At 42.9% G+C, this 26,084-nt stretch overlaps 1 protein-coding gene across 1 annotated transcript in view; it reads left to right on the top strand.

Annotated features, from left to right (window-relative positions):
• Nucleotides 1-5,919: 5,919 nt before the first annotated feature.
• Nucleotides 5,920-26,084, top strand: part of brinp2 (bone morphogenetic protein/retinoic acid inducible neural-specific 2) — a 125,670-nt gene continuing 105,505 nt past the window's right edge. Inside the window, exon 1 of the mRNA XM_011616381.2 lies at nucleotides 5,920-6,484. The gene's annotated coding sequence lies outside the window, so the exon portion shown is untranslated. The remainder of the gene's footprint in view (nucleotides 6,485-26,084) is intronic.

Below are 26,084 nucleotides of genomic sequence, written 5' to 3'. Positions count from 1 at the left end.
ATGCCAAACTAGTGTTTGGTCAGCTCCATTACATCAAGACAAAAAAATATATACCTTATAGACAACCAGAGAAGGAAAGCAGAACTACTAACATCTGTTCTGTCAGATGTTAACTGCCTTACAGAAGCTAATGACTCATAGGAGCTAAGTGACTGCACAAATTACTTGGTCACTCAGGACCCTTAACGTGTATTACCACCTGCAAAGAAATATACAGTTAACTATTTCTATTAGCGTTAGAAGCAGAACCATTCTCCTTTAACAGATTTTAAACTTATTAACATTTAGACTAATTACAACTAAGAGGTACAAGAATACCTATACTTGCCGTCTTGTCATATGGTTTTAAATTTGTCTTCCTTAAGAATCATTCATACTCATGACTTGTGTGTGAAATCACCTCATTCAAACCAATGAGGCCAGCAAATTATTTCTTATTTAGAAAGGCTGACAAAAAGATTTCCTGTCACAGCCTCATTCCCCCAGTTCCCTCCTGTCCCGGTAATTTTCCACTCTACCTGCCAGCCACTCCCACCCTGTCAGCTCAACTCCACTCACCTGCAAGCACAGCTGCAGCCGATTCCCAATCAGCCCGGTTTATAAGCCTCCTCTGCACTCTCAGTCATTGCCAGATTGTTCTTCTGTTTTGATGCGAGACTTCCCAGTGTTATTTCCCTGCCGGATTACCTGTTACCGACCCTGCCTGTCTTCATTCTGCCTGCCTCGCCTGTTCCCTGGAAAACCTACCTGCTTTCTGCCCCTGACCACGACTTCTGCCTCAGCGTTTCTGGTTCCTGCCCACTCGCCTGGTCCTGACTTTGCTGCTGCTCACCCCCAAACTGCACTAACTGCTCAGCTACATCGTCGGCCTCATCTCCTGTAAGCCCCGTTCTGTCACTCCTGCCCACTGTAAACAGGACTGTACGGTTCCAAGGATTCACGTCCTCCCCCCTCGGTTCCGCACTCCAACTCTACTCGACCCAATCCTCGAGCCTGAAACCCACTGACTTTGTGTGGGCCCTGGGCCTCAAAAACGGACTGTTTCCTGTGCTTCCTTGTCTGCCTGAGTTCCTGTTTGCCCGTGTGCTAATAAAGGTCATTACCACGGTCCAGTTTTCCAGAGTGCTGCTTTTGGGTCCTAATCGCACCCGTCACATTTCCTTATGAGTTGAGTTGTTGGTGAGCTAGATATTGAACCCTTGTGCTTTTTGCCCTCCTGGATCTTTGGACGAATCCCTCCATAGTGTTGAGATTTGTATCTCCTGTGTAAAAGTTGTTTTGTATCCCAGGAACCACCAAACGGCTCATTTACCACAATCTGTGTCTGCTCGGAGAACTACATCAATGTTGCGCCCACAGAAATGGAGTTGCTAAAATCATCTCTGGGACCTTGTCGCAACTATAACCTCAGTTAGACAAAGAAATTTGACAAAATATGGATGACGGGTATAGTCTGTTTATGGCTGAAAGCCAAAAAGGAGAAGTAATAAAAAGTTAAAACCGGTAGCTTATTATAGGCTTATTGTCAAGTTTAATTTGTAGCCATGTACGGGAATCGGGCAATGTGTCTACACCCTCCACTATTACCTCCTGAGGTTCTTGGTTACCGTGTTAGGACCTCATATCTGAGGACAGCTTTTTATGCCAACATGACATTTCATGTTGGGCTTAGAATCATTAAAAAGAGAACAAATAAACAACCTGTAGTCTAAATTTCCCTTTCTGTCCCTTTGCTAAGGTACACCTGCAAAGTGAAATGTTTTTGTTGGAATGAGAGGAAGTATTTCTTTCAGCAAGTGATTTATGCCATCGGAGGAGCTCTGTTCAGGGAGATATTTATATTGTTCATGAATGCAGGGAGGAAGGTCTCTCAGTGAGTGATTCACAATCAGTACGGAGGTGTCACACCACGTGAGTATTCTCCAGTACATACTGACTCATATTTCTTTGGATTCAATAACTGAGACAATGGCCTGCTGTTACAACAGTAAATATGTCTATCTGTATTCACATATACTTTATTACTATCCTTTAATAGTCCATCCTTTCATCCATCCATCTTCCGCTGCTTATCCGGGGTCGGGTCGCGGGGGCAGCAGCCTAAGCAGAGAGGCTCAGACGTCCCTCTCCCCAGCTACTTCTTCCAGCTCATCCGGGGGGATCCCCAGGCGTTCCTAGACCAATCGAGAGACATAGTCTCTCCAACGTGTCCTGGGTCTTCCCGGGGGCCTCCTACCGGAGGGATATGCATCCTGACTAGATTCCCAAGCCACCTCATCTGGCTCCTCTCAACACAGAGGAGCAGCGGCTCTACTCTGAGCTCCTCTCGGATGGCAGAGCTTCTCACCCTATCTCTATGGGAGAGCCCAGCCACCCTACGGAGGAAGCTCATTTCTGCTGCTTGCTTTAATAGTTTATAATGATAATTTGTGAGGACCTCCACTAAACAAAAAGGGAATAATTTCATGCAGTTTGATCAGCCCAAAATATTTGGTCTGTCGAAAGGTTCAAAAAAATTTATATGTGGACATTTTACCCCATGTAATTTTTTTCTAAAGACCTTGATGTGTGTGAAAGCTGAACTTAAACTGTGTGAAAGCTGGGCCAGTTCAGTTTATTAACATCAATTTGGTGTTATGGTTCTGGTCTACATGCTCTCCTGCTCTGTCACATTTCATGTTGAAGCTAGGCCCTCATAGCAATTATCCATAAGGCAAAGCAAAGCCTCACTTTGTATATTTAATTCTTTCTCAGATTTTTACATTAACTCTAACAGTTGCACCAAAACTTCCTTTTGTATCATCTGTTGATCAACATTATGTATCACATTTTGGCATTTTACAAAGGTATAGAATTGAAAACTGCTTTTTAAATTGAATTGAAGTTGAAGCTGTGAGCTAATGCAGCATGAGTGTGTACGCTTTCCACCAAATGAGGACATGTGGAGGGCCTTTACTGGCGGTTGTATTGAAGATCAGAAAAATGTCACTACTGTCATCCATTTTATAACCAGTCATACAATGGACAAAAGAGATTAATCATCAAGAAGGGAGATTAAGCTGGACAACTGAGTGGGTGTTGTCTTTCTGAAAGCAGAAAGAAACAAAAACACATATCCTGTGGTTTTGTGTGAGCTGCTGTCATCCTCGCTCTCCTTTCCATTATATGGTTCTGACATCTGAGCTTTAAGTCGCCATCTGTTTGGGGAAGGCTGATGTCAGTGGTATGATGAAAAAGATTGAATAAACTCACATTCAATTTGTACACGAGGAGCTATTAAAGAGTGCACAATCAAGGTGAACTGATTTCAAATGAAGTAATAAATTAGGGAAAACAAGGAGAAATACTGAAAGGCTGAAAGAAGCAGAAAATGGCCAAGGGACAAAACCTCCTGTCTGAAAAAGCAAACTTTAAAACTCATTTTGCTGCAGAATGCGTTAACTATGCCAAAGTGCTGCGTTACCAAAGTGCACATCCGAGATTTCCCCCCACTTTTACTGGGTCATTTTGCCAATTGGAGCTTTGGGGGTTCTCTCACCAGAAAATTACTTAATGATTTTCCCTTAATGAACATAAATGTGGCAAAACAAATAAACACTTCAAATAAGCCTGTTAAGCTGTATGCTTTTGTAAAGGGTATCTCAGATGCCATTGACCCTCTGAAGCTGTATGACCTGAGAGTGCTACTGCAGGCATCCTGTTCTCCTGTGATATAATTCATACTTATGACATATAACATGAGTGAGTCTGATTTAATAGCATATTAATGCCAAATAATAATAATAATAAAAATAATAAAAATAAAAAATAATATGGAATGACATGCAGTTATCCAAAAGTGATATAGAAAGGACATCTTGTTCATAAATAAATCCAACCTTACTCAAAATAATCAGGAACAAAATGATCAAACATCATTACTGCAGTTTGGCTGATGGATGTGTTTGGATGAAATTGGCCATTGTGGACCTGAAAGTCCAACATGAGTGGTGTGCTGGATCTAGATCTGGAATGTTTGCACTGTGGGTGAAATTAATTATTGTATCCCCTCAAGGAGCTACTTAGAGAGATAATGTTTGGAATTATTTTATAGATGTTCCTGGCACATCGGGCCTGATGAGTACTGGATGACAGAGTTCAACAGCAGGGGATCCAGCCACTCATTTTCCTTTTAAAGATTCTGAAAGCCATGAATTATACCAGCAGAGCAGAGCTGTATTGAGATGATTGCCTATTCTTGTCAGACCTCTAGCTGTAGCATTTTGGACCAATTCTGCTCAAAGAATCATTCTGACATCCTAATAGCAAAAAATTACAATTGTTCAGGATAGAAGGAACAAATAAATGGACACTACATAACATTTCCTAACAGGAGCATGCAACGTTAAAAGGATTTGTCCAAGTACATAACCTTGTGGAACTCCAAGACTTACCCCACTACAAGAGGAAGTATTATTAATGTGAACAAACTGTCTGATACATCTGACCTAAACTGGTCTAGTGCTTTCTCTTTAATCACAGTGAAGTTCTCCACCCTCTGAAATAGGATGATATAAACCATAAAATTGTGTTTTCCTCCTATTTCAGATGTGTACAAATACTTTCATTTTTCTTCTTGATATATGAATGGCATTTTTCCATTTTTATTGTTTTTATAGATAGAGAAAATAAAAAAATCCTTTATTCATTCAAAATTAATAAAGTGACATAGAAAGGTGTTAGAAACCAAACCAAAATACATCTACACCCAAGAATTGACCAAAAGAAACGAATTGTATAAAATCTATAAACTTAAAAAAATGATTGTTTAAATATCAATAATTGCAGATGCATTTTTATTATTATTTTAAAACTGTTGAACCTGTGAATAAATGTAAAGATTATATCCAATACTAGAATTATTTTTTTTACATTTATCATAGCCGCATCCTAATTTCAGATAGCATAGCGTACAGCGTTTGACCTGTCAAAGTTGATGCTGTAAACGTTTTGATTTGTGGCAGCATTTGAGATCAGTTGAGTTACACCTTAAAAATAGCTGCAAATAGGAAGTCGCTGGGCTTGTGAAGATGTTCCCCAGGTGCCTATCTAAAAAAAAAAAAAAAAACGCTGCTTAGCTTGCAGTTGAGCATCTCAATCCTGCATGGCAGCATGTGATGAATGCTTTGTGTGGCTCTGAGTTAACCAAGTTCATATTGAAACGCTCCCTGAAGCATTGCCATCAATCACAACCTCTCCCAGGAGCTGTCAGAGCTTTTTTTTTGTACTTCCTCCTGCCACTAACGTGTTGTTGCACCGCTTCAGTATGAGGCCTGCCGACCTAATTTGCTCCCATTATGGATGCAGTACGTTTATTTCACAGCTAGCATTGGATCGGATCTTTAGCATACAGTACACCTCCATCGCCATCATCTTCCAACCACTTTGTCATTTTCAGGTTCTTTATATTTTCACTATCAAAGCAGTACAAATCTCCAAATGTTAGTAAATGAAACTCTGGATTGGTTTAATGATTACTGTAAATCATTAAGCATGTTTCTTTAATTATTTTTCAGTCAGAATTCTAAAGAATAATACAATTCAACAGAATCGGGAGGTGTGACGTACTAATTATAATTACTTTCAAATCAAATAAGTAACTCATAAAAACGACGCCAGGAGAGCTGAAGTCGGTATGAATGAGTCTAAAACTTAGGGCACACACACGCACACACACACACACACACACACACACACACACACACACACACGCACGCACGCACGCACACACACACAGACACACACGTCTCTCTCTGTTGGCATCATTGCAGCTTCACCTCCGCCCCTCTCTTTTTCTGCAGCCCTCAGCCAATTACCATCCGGTGGGGCGTGGCTTCACATTGCAAGGATGGAGAGAAAAGGAGAGGAGAAAGTGGAGAGAGAGCGAGAGGAGCTGGTGAAGAAACGCGCCATCCAGAGCGACTCCCAGAGACATGCTGGGTTTTGAAACTGCATGACTGTGCCGCTCAGAGAGTCGGCAGACTGGGAAATAAAAGCGCGCACAGGCTCGGGGGTGGAGGGTCGCTTGACGGACACCTGCGCGCTTCGGTTCCGTCCGCAGGTGCGTTACTATCCTGCTGAAAATAGAGGATTACTTCAAGAGCAAACTTTTGGCAACTCTATCCACGCCGGGGTCTGTTCCACTAGACTGTTTGAACACGGAGCATCTGTAGTCAGTAGCGAGTGTAAATCTGTCTTGGTTGCTTTCGTCACTTCTTTATCGACGAACGGGACAATGCCAGGATTATTCCAGCTTTAATTCTGGAAGAGAGGAAGAGCGGGGGAGTGAGCCACGCAGGGAAAGAGAGGAAGGAAGAAAAGTCGGTGGCGTTTGACTGCCTTCCAGTTTATCATCGTCTCTTCCCCCGTTTTTATTTTATTTTTTTAACTGGATACGCGGATACGCAGAAGAAGCACACGGGGAGGATCCGCGTTCACGCCCTGGGTGAGTGTGCGTCTGCGTGTGCGCTGAGATGGGTGCCAGGCGCCCCTGTGGTGTGGAGAGACAGCAGGCTGTGTTGAGATGCGGGCTCCGCGGTGGATGTGCAGAAGGTGAGGATGGAGAAGTGACTGAAGCAGCCTGCTGCCTCAGCACCACAGACGACTGCAGCCTGTGTGTGTGTGTGTGTGTGTGTGTGTGCGTGTGTGTACGTGCGTGTGACAGCGCGCAAGTTCAATGTGCATGTGAGGAAATTGGATGTTAAGAACATTTTATGTTATTTCAAGCAGTATGCTTGCGCGGGCGCCTGTGGAACTGTTCACATATTTTCACTTAGTTATGAACACTATTTGCGCACTGATCTCTCTCTCTTCCTCTCTTTCTCTCGCTCTGTGTGTGTTGAGCACCTTTGTCCACGCTGCCCGTCTCTGCGCGCTTCTTTCTGCCTCTGTGCGACATTGTCGCTCAATCGCCCACAATAATTCTTTACAGCGCGCAATTTCTCCATAACTCGCTGAACCGTGCGAGCACAACAGTAACTGTTTGGTCCGATATGTGGCTGCACACGGAGTCTCGGAGAATGGACCCATGCGCCTTTACATTCATACTGTACAGAACACCCACTGTCAGAGTCCCCGGTGGTAAAAGTCCGCATGTACAGCGTTTGTGTGTGTGTGTGTGTGTGTGTGTGTGTGTGTGTGAGAGAGAGAGAGAGACAGAGAGACAGAGAGAGTGAGACAGGGACACAGACAGACAGAGAATAAGAGAAATATTATGATCTATAATCTAAATATACAACCCAAATGAAACCCTATGTCCTATAACAAACAGGGCTCTTGTTATTAATTGGCGTCGAGATCTGCATGACTGGAAATAAATCTGTGCAATTTAGACACTTGAAATAAAGTCTCTCCCTCTCGAGATATCTATCTATCTATCTATCTATCTATCTATCTATCTATCTATCTATCTATCTATCTATCTATCTATCTATCTATCTATCTATCTATCTATCTATCTATAGAGATAGATAGTATATATATATATATATATATATATATATATAGAGAGAGAGAGAGAGAGAGAGAGATAGATAGATAGATGGATATAGATATATAGATATATATAGTGGGGGGAACTGAAAGATAAAAAAAATCAATGCAGATATCTGACTTTTCCACCCATGTATAGCAACCCCTGTCTTTTATTTCCTGCCTGTAAGAAAAACAAAGCAAATGTCTTCATTCTCTGCCAGTGGTTCAGTCACTGACACAGTGCAGTTACAAAAAAAAAATGTATACAAAAAGTGGATATATGCAGTGAGGAGGTAGTTAGCACAGGTTGGGCTAAATGGTTCTGGGTTCAGTCACAACCTGGGCTTTTGAATGTGCCCCATGTTCCCCGGCCCTTCAGACAAACCAGGAACATGCACTCATGGTTGGCTGGTGACAATTTAAATCAAATAATTTCCTCTCAGTGTGAGTGTGCAAGTGGCCTGTGTGTGTGCCCTGCGAGGTCGCGGTCTGACCCTGTGATTATTGGGGTGATGATGTCCTTTTTTCTGTCAGAGAAAGAAAAAAGTGAGAAATTCTTCTCTACTGATTCACTGAAATGTGATTACTTACATTTACATACTATTATTGACCCTATAATTCACATCCCCCAAAAGGAGACCTCCTTTTACACATTTTCATTCATCAGTTAAATGTTTGATTTAGTCTCTCCGGGTCCACTGGCTTCCTCCCCCAGACCACAGACATGTGTTTGGGGTGAATTGCTGACTCTAAATTGACCTCAGGTGTGAATGTGAGTGTGAATGCTTGTTCTCCATGTTGACCCTGTGATGAGCTGAAAGCTCGTTCGGGGTCCCGCCTCTTGCCCAAAGGGAGCTGGGCTTGGCTCCAGCCCCGTGCGGCCCTGTAAGGCAGAGGTGTCAGAACCACTGGCCATGGGCCAAAACTGGCCCACCTTAGCATCCGATCTGACCTGTGGGAAAAATGCAAAATCTAAAAAATGACATTAACTGCACTTTCTAATTAGTCCACCGGGAGCACACTGTTAAAACGAGAGTAGTGAAATAAACAACTTTCTTTTGCTATAAAAAATACTGTATAATTCCTCTATCTCTTATTCGTAACATTTATGGATTATTATGAATTGTGCTCTTTGTGGCCCCTGGAAGAAAATGTGCGGCACATCTGATGTAAGACCAAAGAAGGAGAAAACGAATGGAAGGATGATGATGGATGGATGGATGGATGTCATGCCATGTTTTTATTTTTACTGGGTACCTTCTTGACTCCTGTCCTGAACCCTGTGGGGTCCATTATCGCCCATCTTTATGCAGAGATCATCGGGCGCCATTTACTCGATTCCTGATGCGGTAATGATGGTGCTGCCTATTCTTTCTGTCCAGGCTGGTAAAGCTGTTCACAGAATGAAACCTATAATTTGTTCTCTGTGTGCAGCAACACATCAGCAAAGAGATGATATAAATTTAAAATTTAAGAGATCTTTTTTTTCTTTGCAGAGAGCTCAGTGGGATCCATTTCATCAGTGCTGTGTGCTCCCTGGTCTGGACTAGCTCCCTCTATCTCACTGCTTAAAGAGGTGAACCTCAGCAGCAGCAGATATAAAGAGTTCATTTAAAATTCCACACCAATTAAATAAATTTTGAAAGCCTTCCAAAACATTAATGCAATTTAAAATTGTAAAAGTACAATTAAGAATTAGATCTTTTGTTCCGGGCTCATCACCTCATGATTATGTCTCTATAGTTTATTTCAAAGGTGCAAAATTCTCTGGGTCTGAGCAGCAGGACTGTCATGGCATGTCTCCCCTATATGCCGTAGACAGACCATACATGTATTAGTGAACATAGACATCCTGCTTGGGCTTAGTTCTCACACTTTTGTGTATGAAAAGTAAAAGAAAAGAAAACCCATCAAACCCCTGGTGCTGTGTTTCTAATAGTTCGTCCTGTCCTTTTTCCAAGGACAATTTTTCATACTCCGTGCCGACGTCTGTGCGCTGCTCGTGAAGTGCTCCTGCAAAACCAGAGCCACTGTTGCTCTTGCTGTCAATAAGAAAAGGGACAAGTGTATTAGCTAAATGTGTGTATATAAATGTAAATGCATGCACTTGGTGTGCATGCTCTTCAGTGACTGACAATGCCACAAAGCTGTACCCTTTCAACTGCAAGGACACGTGCGGTTTGAAAATACAGCCTCTTCAACCACTGATTCATAATGGAGGCCTTTCAGATTTGTGACCCGTCTCATGTCCTGGCACTGCGAGCTATCTTTTAAAAATGAGTGCTTTCCAGTTAGGTTAAGGAACCTGAAATTCTCTACGGTCCCTTCTGGTCCCTTTGTCTCAGCTGTAAAGGAAGATCTGCAAAGTGCGAACACCACACCACCATTTTGTGGAACATTTTCTTGATCCGACAATGTCTTCAACAACTGCTGTTATTTCTTTGAGGCAATGACAGATCCTGGCCATCTTCAGGTAAACGGTTGGTTCAGCTCTCCACCATTTTGACCCCAAAATAGGCCCATTTGCTGGGAAGGCCACGGGCTCCGAGAGGAGGGAGGCGGCCATCATATAGGCGGCCATGGCATAGTTACATTTTTTTAATTTCTTCTACCTAGAAATTATGAATTTCTCTTATTGCTCCTTTAATGTGCTCTAACAGTTGGAAACATCACTTCAATGAAATGTTGGTAAATTGGTTTATTGATTGTTATTAATTTAGTGAATATTTAGATTCCAATGAAGAGTGGAAGCTCCCCCCTTCATGTCTGGTTGGATGTTGTCAGGTGAGGAGGTTAGGAAGTGGTGCTCCCACTCAGCTTCCCAATTCATCATATGTGATTTAAAAAAAAGTGTCGCTGAAGATACTGTATATATGTGTCTCATATTTATGTGTGTATATCTCCTTACGATGAGCGAATATATAATCAACCTATCTGAAGCCAGTTAGTGAACAGAATTTTTTATATTCCCTTTTTCATACTGTGCTTTATATATGTGAAATTAACTCCTAATTAACTGCTAGTTAAATCTGATAAACTGGGAAGATGCAGTCATTCTGAAACTGCACCTGCCCCCCCTCAATTAATGCCTTTTTCACTAATTGGGTGTAATTTAATGCAAAAGGCTGCAACTGCAATCAACTGTGAAACATTTAAAAAAAAAAAAAAAACATCAGCCGTGGTCTCACACGGAATCTCACAGCTTACAAAGGAGGTGGGGGTGGTGGTGGGGGATTAATGAATGCAGTCCGTCCTATCTAAAATCACACAGGGGCATGTTAATTAATTTTTCCACTGTAGTGACTCAAAGTTTCCCTCTGTGATCAATCAGCTGTAGCAAACACAATTACATGGCAGCTAATCCCGACAGCTGTAATTTTACCTGCGTGAAGGTTCACTTTGAGAACAGCTGGTTGAAGTTTTGATTTGGTGCTATTTTTTTTTAAAAAATGACCGGCTGTATGTGACCCATGTAGGATGGGGGGTCACCCGCTGACCAACAGCAACCAGCAATCAACAATTATTGCTTCATTTGATGTTCAGCGTATATGTGTGTGTGTGTGTGTGTTGGGGAGGGGGTGTATTTAAGCGGCGTCTTGGAGCAGGAAGGCGTTTTCGTGCTGTGTAACCGTGTCCCAGTCTAATTGATTATTGACCGATGGAAGTGCAATATCATTTTTGCCTCAGTGCTCTAAAGCTGTGGGTTGGTGAGTTCAGTCCCACGCGGTGTAAACTTTAGATGTCGGTGCATTCATGTCTTTTTGTGTGACTGGAAAATGTTGTAAATAATTTATAAATAATGAGGGGAGGAAAAAAAATCATAATGATGTGAATTAATTAGATCTCTGAAGATTTACTGGTTCAGCTGATCAGGCGGAGCGTGCGATCATCGTAGCGTCTCATTGCATCACGGGAATGTAAACTATAACAGTAACAAAAAGAGGTAGAAATATGGAGCCTAGGCTGCAGTTGCTGCTCTCCATGTAGCTTCTTCCCTGTCCAATTCGACCTCGGTGACAGTGTTTGGTCCGTTCAGTGTTGTCAAAGTTGTCAGTCAGCAGGGATTTTAATCGATGACTGATTGGTTGCAGCACAAAGTGGGTTTTGATTATTGCTTGCCAAGTAGTGCTGTTCTGGTTTTGTGCTTGACTGAAAGAGGAGCTGACATGTCTGATGACAGGCAGACTGCTGCTGTTGCATGTTACCATAGAAACCAACCTTTCCCTGCCAGGTAGCCTGGTCAGAGAACTTTTGAACTTTTTCCAGCGCAGTAAAACATCCATAAACTGTGCTGAGCTTATATATATTTAATGTATTCAGATGCCCAAAATGGTGAAGACCTCCCCTCTCATATTAGCTATTACTTTTTTAGATACAGACTGAGACTTTGGGTCATATTCCAAACAAGGAAACACGGATTTTTGTTTGTGAATGAGACATATCAACCTAATGGATGGAAGTTCAGTGTGTAGGTGCGTGGTTGCTTTACCATGATATTAGATGCAATAGTGTTTAAAGGATAGGTTGTGGTATCTCAGTCTATTGCAGGAATGGGCTGTTCTTTGTTTGAGCCCCAGTGTGGACAGAACACCTGCTGAGGTGCCTTTGAGCAAGGAACCAAACCCACAAATGCTCACACCGGGCCCTGCAATGAACTGACAACTCATCCAGGGGTGGACCCTGCATCACCCATTTGTGCACCCTCCCTGTAACCCAAAAGGGATAATGAAGTCAAGGAGTCAAAGTATTTAAAGAATAGGAAGCAAACTGGGCCCTAACGGACCTGTTCTCCAGCTTCTTGGTTTACCTTTCTGTTGTTATGTGATGCATACAGTTTTAAATCAGTTTAAGCGATGTTTCAAGCTACAAGAAAGACATTAAAGTCAGTGGTGCTGTGATTTGTTGGAAAGCATCACTTACTGTGTGTTTGATGAATCAACGAAGCCTGCAGCTGCTCCACACTCCCTGAAGTTCTTACTCAAATCACCCAGATGCTTCGTCCTCGTCATTCTGGTGCAACTCACTGGAAACTGCAGCTCAGGGACCTCAGCGAGGAAAGACAGACAGACTTAACCAAAAGTACCGGCTCCAGTTTGCAGCACTTTGGAACCTTCTGGGAGGAATGGACGAAATACAGGGCAGCAAGTCGCTCTACTTCAAACGGTTTGGGTCTGGGAGAGGAAGCACTGCTACTGCCACAGTAGGATGGCATGAGAAGGATTGGCCTACGCGCACAGCGAGAGCGCCATTGTTTCTCATATGTACATTAATCCTGAGTGAGCTCCAACATGGACAGGAGTCTTGCTGACATTTCAGTCAGCTCAGCGGGTGGATGAGGGCAACATGGCATCTGTCTGTATTTGTAGGAATCTGCATGGGTGACTTTAATACCCTTTTACATCTGCACAGAAAAGTAAAATTCTTCTTTTTTTCTATTTAATCCAGTGAGGATTTTTTCTTTTAAAGCAGCTTTCAAATGGACTGAACATGTTAAGTTGTGTGGAAAATAATATCTGTCTTATTAATGATTTTTTTTAAAAACAACAAAAAAAACACTGGTTCGAGATTTGTGATTTTGGCCAATAATTAATGGGGAAATTGTCACCATGCTTTAGCGCACACGTTGACAGCTAACAACAACCTGATCCCTTTTTACGGAAATGTTCTATCGAATTGAAATGCTTTCAGGCAATTTACAAGCAATTTCTAGCTCCTGGTTGCCTTTTATTTTTCCCAGGTTTGCACGTTCTCTTTTTGAGACCTAAAAATGTGTGGGCCGAATTTCAAAATCTTTGCTTTGCAGCCCCCTCTTCCCTGCTGAAGGGACCTCAAACTCAAATCTGTTCATCATACCCCTCCTGGAACCATGCCCCATCCCATTATTTACAGCAGGCACCAGCTGCTAGCACTCCATGCTAACTCGGGGCTGCTTCATGGAAGAGACATGCCGGGACAGAGTGCCCTCCTGGGTGGACATATTCCTGACTGGTCATTCCATCTGTCTTCATGGGGCCCATATGATCCTCCTCCCCGAAGAAAAAATAAATAAATTGAGGAGCATGCAATGTTGACATCAACGAGTCTGCTGTTTGTGGAGTCATGGCTAACAATGGTAACTCTGGATGTGATCACCAAGTAAAATGGCTTCCAGATGACACAACAAAGTAAAGTATTGAGAGAAAAGCAGTGAGACTGGCTGTGTTTCTCAACAGAAGATGGTGGAACATGGGACACATCACTATTTGGGAGCAGCTCCGCACCAAGGACGATGAACTGGTAGCCATTAGCATGAGGCCATACCATCTCCCAGGGGCATTTTTTCATATCACCGTCGTGACTGTGTACTGCACATCACAGCTCGCTGCTAATGGGGACGTGCTCTGTGAAGTCCTGCATGCAGCTGTGAGCAGGCTGCAAACACAGCACCCCAGTGGCCCTGCTGATCTCTGGAGACTTCAGCTGAGAGGAAAAATCAGGAGACAGGAAGAAATTATATAGGAAGAATTTGGCTGCAGCACAAGGGACTGGTCCTCATCCATCCTGCACCAAGTCCTGAGTTCAGATTTCTCTGGGGTTTCTCCAGCATTTCAACAGCATTCAGCCCACTTTACTGTTGGGCAAGATGGAGCAGGTGGGAGTAGACCACCAACTCACATCATCACTTTTGTACTACCTGTCCAACAGGGACAGAGGAGGTGAGAGACACACCACAGTGGCGTCATAGGGCTTTGTGGAGGATGTCTTTGTGCAGAGGTGACTTGGAGTTCAGGCGACATTCCTGAGGACCTTCTATGAGTGTGAGGTGGCATTGGCCATCTTCTATACAGTCTGGTCGACATGCAGCATCTTGGCCGGGGACAAGAGGAGGACACAGTGAAGGTGATAGGAGGATCCATGAGAATCCAAAGGCACCAGGCAGCCCCATAAGAGACAAAGTCCTCCTCCTACTCTGTGGGAGAGAGACATAGTGCTGATTCTTCCTGTCCAGTGCCATGAAACTCCACAACGAGCTCATCTCCTGACATTTCACTTTAGCCCGAACATATAGCACTGCAATAATGTTAACACATGCATAACTATGCACCACTTCATCAGACATACTTCTTATCTACTCATGACCTGTTTGTTTCTATGGCTGTTTCTAGGACTGAACACCAGCATTAGCATTTGTTTAATCTATAGAACCTCTCAGAGTCATTTAGTTGAACAAGAGCTTGTCACAATAGTCCAGTTGTGGCAGCAGCGTTATCAGCAGCTCCAGTTCATGCTAGGAGCATTTCAGAACCAGTTTGAGCCAGAATATGTGACTGTGCTTGCAGGTTTGTGGAAGAGATGTTCTCCAGCTGCTGTAGAATCCTGAAGATGTTACTGGTGAAGCTCCAGCACATCACCAGCACAGTGATGATAATAAATGCAGCTTTTTGAGACTGGGATCAGAGATAATCTCCAAATGTCTATGCCCTCATGTTAGGTCATTCACATGCATTTAATTGTCAGACACTTGAGTGTTTTGAGTGCTTGTGCATGCAAGGATGTCCACCTCAGCCCTTGACAATGTGAAACAGAGGAAACATAGCGTGTCATCCTTTTCCAAAATGGGAAATCTCCATGTCGGGTGTCAGTCAGGGTTGAATGGACGACCACGCAAGACTTTCAACCAGGAGAGCAGATTTTGCATAGCTGAAAAAGTAACAAGGAGACACTTTTGGAAGCTAGATGTCTCCAGAGACTACAGCAGAGTCACTAATCCTGTTCACGGTGCTTAATCCCAAAGAAACAAACTCACCTAAAGATGTGAAACGGTAGAATTGCATCAGTATAAAGGGTGAGATGTGAGACAAACCATCAATATGCAATGAGTTTGGATGAGAACGTGTTGAATATTTGAATGCGGCCTGAATTTATGCTCATGATAGTTGTGCATAAAAAAACATGTCCTCTCTCTTGAAAATCTACATCACCTCTTATGTTTCCCAAAGCACATGTCCTCGAGGACTCCATTACTGTTTTCTTGTCAAACCCCAAACAGACCTTGGCATTTGAATAAAGCACTTGCGAGCCGCTACTCTAAATTCATTTATAAGTGAGGCTGAATCTTATAATTGCCAACCAGGTCCCTGTCATGGGCTGTGCGAAAGAACACGAAGACACACCAAACTCTCGCAGCACCGAGGAAGTCTATTATTTATAGCTTATCCTGCACTGCAGTGCCTGATGGCTGCACGTGGTTCACTCACCTCCTCTGCCTCTCTTCCGCTCCCGGATAATGATTAGGGAAGACGCTAATGGCAAAGAATACAATGATTATCAGCTGCAGCGCTGATGTGTGTATCGGGCTGGATCGTGCTGATTAATTGGATGTGACACAAAAATGCATTTACTTTTTCTGGTGATGCTCAAGAAGCTCTCACCACCATCACTGCCTGGTACACATTATTCCTGCACAGAGGGGCAGGTGGATTCTCCTGACCCACTTCATCTACATTTCTGGGCTTAGTTCAGGTATTTATTGTGCCGGGCTCGGATAGCAGAGAATTTAAAGTGCAAATTGACAGAACGGGATAAATTTACCTCATTTTTTGTGGTGTTTAGGTCACCCGAGGTTGGAAGGGGATTTGACGACATTAAGTGTGTCTCCACAGCTGGAGCTTCAGGGTAACTTGCGTGTCTTCGCTGCAAGAACCTTCCCCCAAATGGCCATTTACAGGAACCTTCACGGGTCCTGACCGAGTCACTGTTCTATGGTGGGTACTTAAATTGGCGCTGAAAAACCCCTGGGAGGAGCTTGAGGTTTCCCCGACGCTGATTGGTTCAACCTCGAACCCTAACCAGTCCAGATCTGCTCAACATTCGGAATTCCACGGTCTTAAACAGGAAGCTTAACAATAATGTATTTCTGTATGTACTCTGTGGATTATGTTTGCCTATTCTCTCCTCTTCCTCTGCTCTCGTCTCCCCTCCTCTCCTCTCTTCTCCTCTGCTCTCGTCTCCCCTCTTCTCCTCTCTCTCTACCTAGCCGGCCATCAGCAGGAGGGTCCCCCTACATGAGCCTGGTTCTGCTCAAGGTTTCTTCCTGTTAAAGGGGAGTTTTTCCTTGCCACTGTTGCTTGTTTGGGGTCAGGCCCTGGGATTCTGGAAAGCGCCTAGAAACAATTTTGATTGTGAAAGACGCTACATAAATAAAAATTGATTGATTGACTGATTGATTGAACAATTCCAAATGAGACTTTTCTCCTGAAATTGCTCATATCATCTTTGTCCTTCAAGTAATGAGTCATAGGAAAATAGAATGAGACAACAGAAAAAGAGATGCTGTGAGGACAGAAGAAATTCCTGGAAGTCTGATTATGCAAATGATTTGCGACTTCATTTTATAAAATACGTGTTGTTTATTTGGTTGTACCTTATTGCACCTTATTGGTTCATTTAACCTATACATCATCAAACTTATTTCAATATATTATCAAATTTATCAGTTAAACTAAAATAACTGTTGAACTGAAGTAAACAAGAAAAACAAATTGCCAAATGAGACATGTTAATGTGGGGTATTTATGTAATTCCTGTAAGTCTTAGTTCCTCATCTACAGTCGGCATTAGCAGAGCCAACAGTATTCACTGTAGGCCTGCGTTTATAGTATTGCTGGGACGTTTATCATTTACCAGGCATTTTTAATAACCTCGGCGTGTTTCCACTGAAATTACCAGGGGAGAAAATTTTCCCTCAACACCAAACTTTTTGTGAAAAAAGCACCGTGTTCAAAGAATTTTATGATTCTCTGAAAATCGCGAGGGACAGGGAGGAACGCTGAAGGATTCTGATTGGTAGAAGACACTTGCGGTGTTGCACACTTTGGTTCACTAAGGTAAGCTACTGTACTGCTGCAAACTTGAAAGCACTTTTCAAATTCAGCATAATTAGAAAAGTTCTGAGAAGAGGATCAATGTCCAGGATCTTTTGAGCATGTTTGCCAAGGAAGGAACTCAGTAATACCAACCAATAACCAACCGATAACCAAGTCTCTAGAAAGAGATTAAACAGCTGGCGAAGCTAATGTGTTGCACATCTCTTACCACATATGTGAAAAGTGAAAGGATTTTAAACCCTTGCCTCAACTCAAACCCCAAACCCATAAAAACAATTGTATACAAACAAAAATGTTTCTACTGGCTTCATATGCTGAAATAAAGATTTGTATTTTCTTAGTGTTACTTTTGATATTTTAGCATTTCTCTCACTTCGGATGCCTAAATTGTTAAAAATGAGTCTGGGCAGGCTTGTCTCATCCTAAGTGTGTGTGTGTTGGCATGTGTGTGGGCTTCAAAAGGTGAAATGAGTTAAAGACTTTTGATTTCAATCAGTAGTTATAAATGATGCAGAATGATGATGAGACCAGCCTCAGAAGATCTGAGGATGATGAAGGCATGACACAGATACAACATGGTATTAACAGAAAAATCATCTTAGTTAAAATATTAATACTTACAAATGACCCCAGTTAAACTTACAGTTTATTCCAGGGAAATTGGACTGAAGGTATGTTTTGCACACTCTCGCCCCTGTTGGTATATTCTGATGGGAACATCACAAGGCTGCAAAGCTCTTTCTAATGATGGCACAAAGATTGTTTAGAAGAAGCCAGAGAATAGAGAAAATCACTGAGTTGAGTTATTCCAACGCTAATGCGCAAAGCGGCAATCTGAGCATTAATTGGTTGCAGCAGATAAGGAGCCGATGCTCTTCTGTACAGATATAAAAGAGATATGTTGATCCTGTCATGTGCTGCCCGTGAGGGCTGACTGGGCCCCTACATTGTAACCATATTAGTGGAATATTTGTTGCTGAACTTTCACCTTCTCTACTATCATTGTGGAAGCCTGGGAGGGCAACAAGGCATACTCTCTCCGCTTTAGCCTCTTTAAAGGTGGAAGTCAGGGCAGGGAGCTGGGTCAGGCTGCTTTGTGATTTAGTTTCAAAGAACAGGGAAACTTCCAAAACATAACTAGCGGCCTCTTTGGAAAACAAACAGTCTGTAAGCTCCTTTACGCTCCGCTGATTCCAACCAACTGTATTTTGTGACTTTAAAAAAAGAGCATTCATTCACTTGACTTTTTTCATGTGTACATTAACATATAACGGGCAAAAAACAAAAAAAGAAAAGCAATTTTCATCAGAGGTTTGACTTTAAAACAAAATGCAGTTGCTCTTGGCACTGGCTACAGGTGGTTCAAATCCTTGCATTGTAAAAATGAGTTGCTTTAAAAGCATTTGCCTAATGATTTTAAAGCCAACAACATTTCTAAACATTGCTTTGAGGTTACTTTGAGTTGATTGAATCTAATTTAATTACAGAATAACAAAGTAAAAAAGAAAAAAAAAAACAGCCTTCAGGCAAGTGCAAGTTAATCACATTATGCTGCGTATGCTAGGACTGTTTTAAAGACTGTTACCCTGATGAATCAACCTCGCTCAGAAATCTTTGTTCTCTACGCTCCATCCTTTTCAACATCAGTAGTCGGTCCAAGTTTGAAGTGTCGCCTTCAACTTGGTGTCTGCACTGATCCTGCAGGCTGCCGTGATGTGCCAGCTATGCTGACTAACTCTAACAGGATTGGGCCTCAGCCTCCATCGTGATGCACTAAGCCAGTCAAGGTCACTAACAGCGCCACATGAAAGGAGACATCAGTTCCTAATGAAGTCATACATCACATTTAGCATATGGTTCAATTAGAGGCTTCACAGAGATTATTGAGATTATATTATCCCAGTGCATTCATTAGCTAAGCTCTAATAGTCACCCGTCTGAATAAAAGCTGGGAGGAGATTTGCTGCCATTGACTGGGAGTGATCCAAGCATGGTGGGGGTGGGGTGGGGGCTTCGTAATGTAGGAGCTTGCATGTCTTGGTTTGTGTTTAATCTGGGAATTTCTTTCTGGGGGCTCATGTGTTGACATCTCTCAATGAACAACAACAAAATACAAATTAATATTTTGTTGTTTATTTTTTGCATGTCATAGCAGACAGACTAGTGATCAATCCTGGGATCAGAAGTTATTAACATATTAAAGGCATCATTAAAGGCGCACTATGTGTGTGGGGTTCAGCTCAATTTAATTTTTGTCTCCAATCGTTGGCGTCTCCCCTTGATCTGCTTGCTGCCTACCCCTGAATGCACTGAGAAAATGCCCGCTCCTCGAGAAAACGGGGGCCGTAAAGGTATTAAAAAACAACCCTGGGGTGACAGCGGGTGCACCAAAACGGGGAGGGGGTTATTGTGCAATATAAATTTAGCATTTGGAGTTAGCTCGGCCATCTTAGTGACATTAACGTAGCACAGATCCGCTCCCGATTATGATGTCATTCGTGATCGTTCTGGAAACAATGGGGGGAGGGGCGAGCTTGTTCTCTTTAGTTTTGTCTTTATCAAGATTGCAGAGGGCACCTTTAATGTTTAACCAATGGTCTTATCTATATTCATGTGTTGAAAGTAATTGAAAATAGGTGTGAGGAATGTATCAGTCTACAACTGCGTCAGATGACATCACGTGAGATAGGTATTAATTAAACCACATTAACCTAAAGTTACTCAGGGCTTACTCACTTCGTGGGAAAATAAAGCTTCCACGGGGTGGTGAAGATGTTCACTCCGTGCGCCCATCACTGTCCTACTCGGCAAAATAATTGGTTTCTTCCAGAGGTCCCTGACTGTCAACCAGACCTGAAACTGCCTTCTCTTCTTCTGCTGCACACTCTTGGAACTCTTTGTAAAATACCTGTAAAATTGATTTTCCCACCATCTCTGGGCAAATATAAGCACCCCGTTGCCCAACAGCATGAAATGATATGTTCTTGCTTTGACTGATTGTAAATTGTTTTTATGGGTCCGGAGATATAATATAAAAGTTTGAAATGAATTGAAAATCATCTAAGGAGTTATTAAATGGCATTTACCTAAACTCTGTGTGCTACTTGTTCCATAAAGTCAGCTGCTCCTGTGGTTTTCAATCTAAAGATATTGTGCTGTACTTACAGTAGCATCACTGTGGAAGGTTAAGCTGTCAATTAATTTAACAATGTTTTTTCTTCTATGTGATTGCATTGTGCCATGGGGGCTTCCTATCTCCCCCACCTAAACATACCAGGATGAACAGCAGAATGGTGCTGATCCACTCAGTAGTTGATCACAGGGTCACCTTAGAATCAACAGCCTATGCTAAATGGTGAAGATGGGGAGGATTTGGCGGCGGATAAAGCCGTATTCTCCTGTGGTTCTGTGACAAAGCTTGCTCCGGAAATGATTTATTGGATGCTTGAGATCAGCAGATCAGCAGAGATTGACTTGCTTCTGGGTAACAGCCTGGATGGCCAGTGTAGACCGGGCCTGTCCAGGCCGTTGGAACGGGTCCAGTCTGACCGCTGCCTCTGCTTTTTAATTGGCTGCCAAAACAGAGAGAAGGGTGCGAGCAGGCAAAGATGAGAAGGAGGGTTGTAGGACCCCGTGGGTCACCAGGGAGACCAGGTCAGAGCCCATTACTCAAGGAAGAGATAGCAAGAGTCAGCTGCGACAGATGGGCCGTGGAACATTGGTAACTCGGCAGAGAGTTTCTTTGAGATATGGATATTATTTCCATAAGCCATCTTCAGAATTGGAACTGCAGAAGGTTGTAGGAGAGCAGGAAAAAACATGGAAAGAAAAATAGAAAAATAAAAGCCTGTGATTAATTTATGATGGGAAAGAAGCATTTAGAGAAGTGTCATTAAACTCTGCAGGCTCAGAATACAAAAAAAATAAAGCATGGTAATGGGACCTTCCTTTCTTTCCTTATTTTGTCTTTCCCAGGATGAACAGCAGCACTCAGAGTAACTGATCACTACATTATTGTACAGCATGGAGACCCTCATCACAGTTACAGGCTTTACATGAGATGCATGAAGGAAAGGAACTCATAAAACCTCACTATAAATGGTGATAACAGAAGAGAGGAACACAAGTATTCTCGTCTACAGGACATGTTGAGGGGGCAAACCACTGCGCTGTTGACAACAACCACAAATGTAATAACTGACATGGCAGTGAAGTAGTTCTTATGGTTCTATTTAATTTCAGCCCAGACTTTTCAATGTGAAGTTTGTACGTGTGTGTGTGTGTGTGTGTGTGTGTGCGCGCATGTGTGTAGGTGTGTGACCCCTAATGATGGCTTAGTCAGGTGTTGTCCTGCCTCCTGTTTGGAGATTATTTCATTCTTATTCATATGAAATAGTTCCTGTGCTTTATTCCTTTTTGAAGGTTGTTGTTCCAAAAATGAAGCACTTTGTGGGCTTTTGTGTCAGTGTGCATGTGTGTGTTTGTGTGTGTGTGTGTGGTCATCATTCATTTTGCGATAACCTAAATCATGACACCATTTCAGATTCAAGGCAGAACTGGTGCTGGGGATACTGAGCTGATGTCTGGGCCTGTTTAAATCTGGCCGTCACAGTTTCTGCTCCAGCATTTCGGCAGCCATGCTGGACAAACATCTGCAGAGACACCATGTTCCCTTCACTCCAGTGAGATCTCTGCCTGTTTATGTCAAACATTTTTTTTCGTTGTAACTATTCACTTTGGTTTTTGGTGCCAGCCCTTTTCAGCCTTATCTGACTGCACCGCGTAGCCCATATTGTTAATATTATTGTTAATGTGTATTGTTAATGAAAGATCCAGTGTGAATGCCCTGCTGTGCATCTCATGAACCCATGTCCTATTACCTAATTATGATGTCAGGGCTGTGGATGCCATTAATATTGCAAAGAATCACTTAATAAATCTTCCAAGCAGCAGAAGGAGTCTTATCTGTACAGATCAAGGATAGAATTTATGGTCCACCTCGGGGAACCACACAGCTACTGACCTGAAAGTGATGGACAAAACTTTTAACAAACTGGGACAGGTTTGCTGGTTTGGGGATTGGCAGAACTTTCCGTTCCAGTGATTCATCTTTTGGAATGAATTCAATTCTTTAATTCAATTAACCCAGTTTACCCACCATGTTAACATAGTAGCTGATGGGCAGCTGAACTTGGGGGCGATGGAGCTGACGGGAGTGATGTGAAAATACAACAAGCAGAACCCACTGGCCCCCTGGGTGAGGTCTGATACAGGGATTCGGTTTCAGTGTGAATCGTGTGCTTATTGAGCTTTCTTGTACGGAGCCTGGGTACATTTAGGATATGTTGTAAAACCCCATTTTGAATCAAGTTATAGAACTTAAGTCTTGTGACCGCCCTAATTGAAGCGTGGGCAGGGAAGTGTTGCTAACGCTGATGTCCGCCACAATAGTTACAGGAAGTTTTGAAAAACAACCAAGAGATCAAAGTTCAGGTCATTAGTGTTGCCGACTGTCTTGTACAGCTGTGGCCCATGCTCGTAGTTGTCCGTCTTATAACGGGGGAGCTCAGGTGAGGTTCTTCATCACAACTATTGCAGTAATGTTGAGAGGTTGGTGATTGTCATGTGACCAAGCTAAATGAGCTCTGTACAGGGTGAGAAAGACACCATGCCCCTAAAGTTGGATTTTCTACTTGGAAAGTCTAAGATTCCTCATTAACCCCGAGTTGGCTTTCAAAGATGGCTGCCACGAGTGTAAACAGTAAACAGAGTACCTGCCCTTCTATGCATTTTAGAAACAACATACGTGGAGAGACAAAAGTAGGCTACTTTCTGTTCATGTTTCTTCTTTGTTTACCGTGTTTGAAAGTTGTAGAAGAAACATGTTTTTCAAGCAGATTTTTTTAAAATATTTGGACAAAACAAGGGCAAGAATAGTTTTCGTGGATGTCGCCATCTTGTTTTCCAACATTGTGACTGGAACGCTGAAATGTCAGCTGTGACATCATTTCCAGGTCCGGCTTCCGAGGTAAATGGGACGCAGCAGTTCTCCTAAAGTGAAATTCAATGTAGACCCCCATCTCCGAGACACATTCCATCTTAGTTGTTGACAGATATCGACTGCTGTGAATCCACGCTGCTTTTAATAGTTCCAATACATCAAATATGTGTAGCGAAAGCGGCGCACCATCGAAGTTTGTATGTCTACCCTCAAAAAGCCGTTTTCTCGTGCAGCACGCTGACTGAGCCGAGCCGCATGATGAAGAAAATGGAGATTAATGTCTCCTGCTTAATTAAAAGCTCCACAACGTAAAACTGAAATATCCCTGATAGATCTCATTTTTCGCCCGCAGCGAGAAGCAAACTGTGACTATCATGTGATCTATTTTGTGTGTTTTCTAAATGTAATTGGACTGTGCCATCTTCTACAAGTTTCCATACTTTCCCTCCGTGACTCAGCCAGCACTGATGCACTTTTTTCAACACATTATTTCTTAAAGGCTGGCTCTAATGCACCGAAAACAGTAGTCTGCTGAATTATTCACCCACATTTCTTCTTTCTATCAGGTAATTGCAGAAAACTGAAATTGGACCTGAAACATATCATTTTAATGCCCCAAATTTAATCAACAATGAAGAATGAAATGTAAGAATGGGACACATTTCAGACACAAATTAAAAATCTCTCTCACTTTTTAAATTAGGATGCATATAAAAGATCAGCTGAGTTGTAATTCTGTCTATAAAATGTCCTGGAGGACTGTAAAAAGTGGGCTGATTAGAAATGTGGAGGCTTGAAAGATGCCCGTTGGAGCGTCACAGTTGGAAAAAGAGATGTTTGACCCCACAGATTGTGGAAGGAAAATGGCCATGACTGCAGCTTATCCAATAGTTGAACGATGATGTAGAGCTTGAAGAAAATGCTCAGAATGGGGATTCTGTCTGGTTTGTTTGGGGATTACTCATATCAAATAAATTGCTTTTTTTTTTTTAATTTCACCTTTTATTGATCCTGTTGAGATTAAAAGTCTCTTTCAAAGGCAGTCCTGGACAAGATAGGTGGCAACAAAGACACAAATGGGATTACACAGATAAAAACAGAGACGAAAATGGGAAATCATTAAAATCACATGAGACTAAAAAACAGGTGAAGGCTGTGGAGTCAGTTTCAAGAATTTCAGTTTCTTTCTACTCCTTATTCCATATAGCTGGTGCAGTGCGGACAATGGATTTTTTTTAAATCAAGTTCAGAAAGCCGCAAATAATCCTGGGAAGAAAGGAATAAAAACCCAACAATTCTCTGTAATGAAGATGCTGATTTTGGAGAACGGGGCCCAACATTGCCTTAGATGAGCGTTTACCTGTCATGGGTCTTTCTGGTGGTCTGAAATGAATCTTAGTAGTGCAAGATAAAAGCAAAGGGTCAGAAATAGTCCCAAGGTATAGGTTTCCTTTTTAAATTACAGTATAGGTATTATTGTGTGGCATCTATTTTTATCGCCGTTAATGTATAAATACGCTTCATTTCAGTCATACACCTCCCACTCTGCTCTTTATTTCAAAAATGAATGTCCATCCATCCTCTACCGCTTATCCGGGGTCGGGTCGCGGGGGCAGCAGCCTAAGGAGAGAAGCCCAGACTTCCCTCTCCCCAGCTACCTCCTCCAGCTCATCCGGAGGGATCCCCAGGCGTTCCCAGGCCAGTCGAGAGACATAGTCTCTCCAACGTGTCCTGGGTCTCCCCGGGGGTCTCCTACCGGAGGGACATGCCCTGAACACCTCACCAGGGAGGCGTCCAGGGGGCATCCTGACTAGATGCCCAAGCCACCCCATCTGGCTCCTCTCAACGCGGAGGAGCAGCGACTCTACTCCGAGCTCCTCCCGGATGGCAGAGCTTCTCACCCTATCTCTAAGGGAGAGCCCAGCCACCCTACGGAGGAAGCTCATTGCAGCCGCTTGTACCCGTGATCTTGTTCTTTCGGTCATTACCCAAAGCTCATGACCATAGGTGAGGGTAGGAACGAAGATCGACCGGTAAATCGAGAGCTGAGCCTTTCGGCTCAGCTCTCTCTTCACCACAACGGACCGGTGCAGAGCCCGCATTACTGCGGACGCCGCACCGATCCGCCTGTCGATCTCCCGCTCCATTCTTCCCCCACTCGTGAACAAGACCCCGAGGTACTTAAACTCCTCCACTTGGGGCAGGATCTCCTCCTTTACCCGGAGAAGGCACTCCACCTTTTTCCGGTCGAGAACCATGGCCTCGGATTTGGAGGTGCTGATTCTCATCCCAAAAAAAATTAATGTTTGCAGCTGAAATGGAAAGAGGTGCGAGAGGTCGTACCAAAGTGTTTCAATCAAAAAAAAGAGGAAAAAAAACGGCTTGCTGCAATGACTTCCTGTGACAATATTGACGGTGTGAAATTGAGCTTTTAGTCACCCGAACTCTGGGTCACTTACGTGTTGTTTAACTTTTATTGGTAATGACACCAGGCTGCTATTACCATCCATCAGGCACCAAGGCAGTGAAACACAGCTATTTTTTCCTACTCCAAGACTCTTTGAAGAAAAGAAATACGCTACACTCGACGGAGCTGATCGTTCTATCCAAGGAGGTAAGAAGAATCCGAGCAGCAGCTGAGAACAGAACCTACATCAATGGATTATTTGTCCGGCTGTTTCCTGTCTCACCCCCTTTTGGGTCCC

Source organism: Takifugu rubripes, chromosome 22, assembly GCF_901000725.2.
Source record: "Takifugu rubripes chromosome 22, fTakRub1.2, whole genome shotgun sequence".
NCBI classification, from domain to species: Eukaryota; Metazoa; Chordata; class Actinopteri; order Tetraodontiformes; family Tetraodontidae; genus Takifugu; species Takifugu rubripes.
Note: the sequence above shows the minus strand (reverse complement) of the source record. Positions and strands in the feature narration are given on the sequence as shown.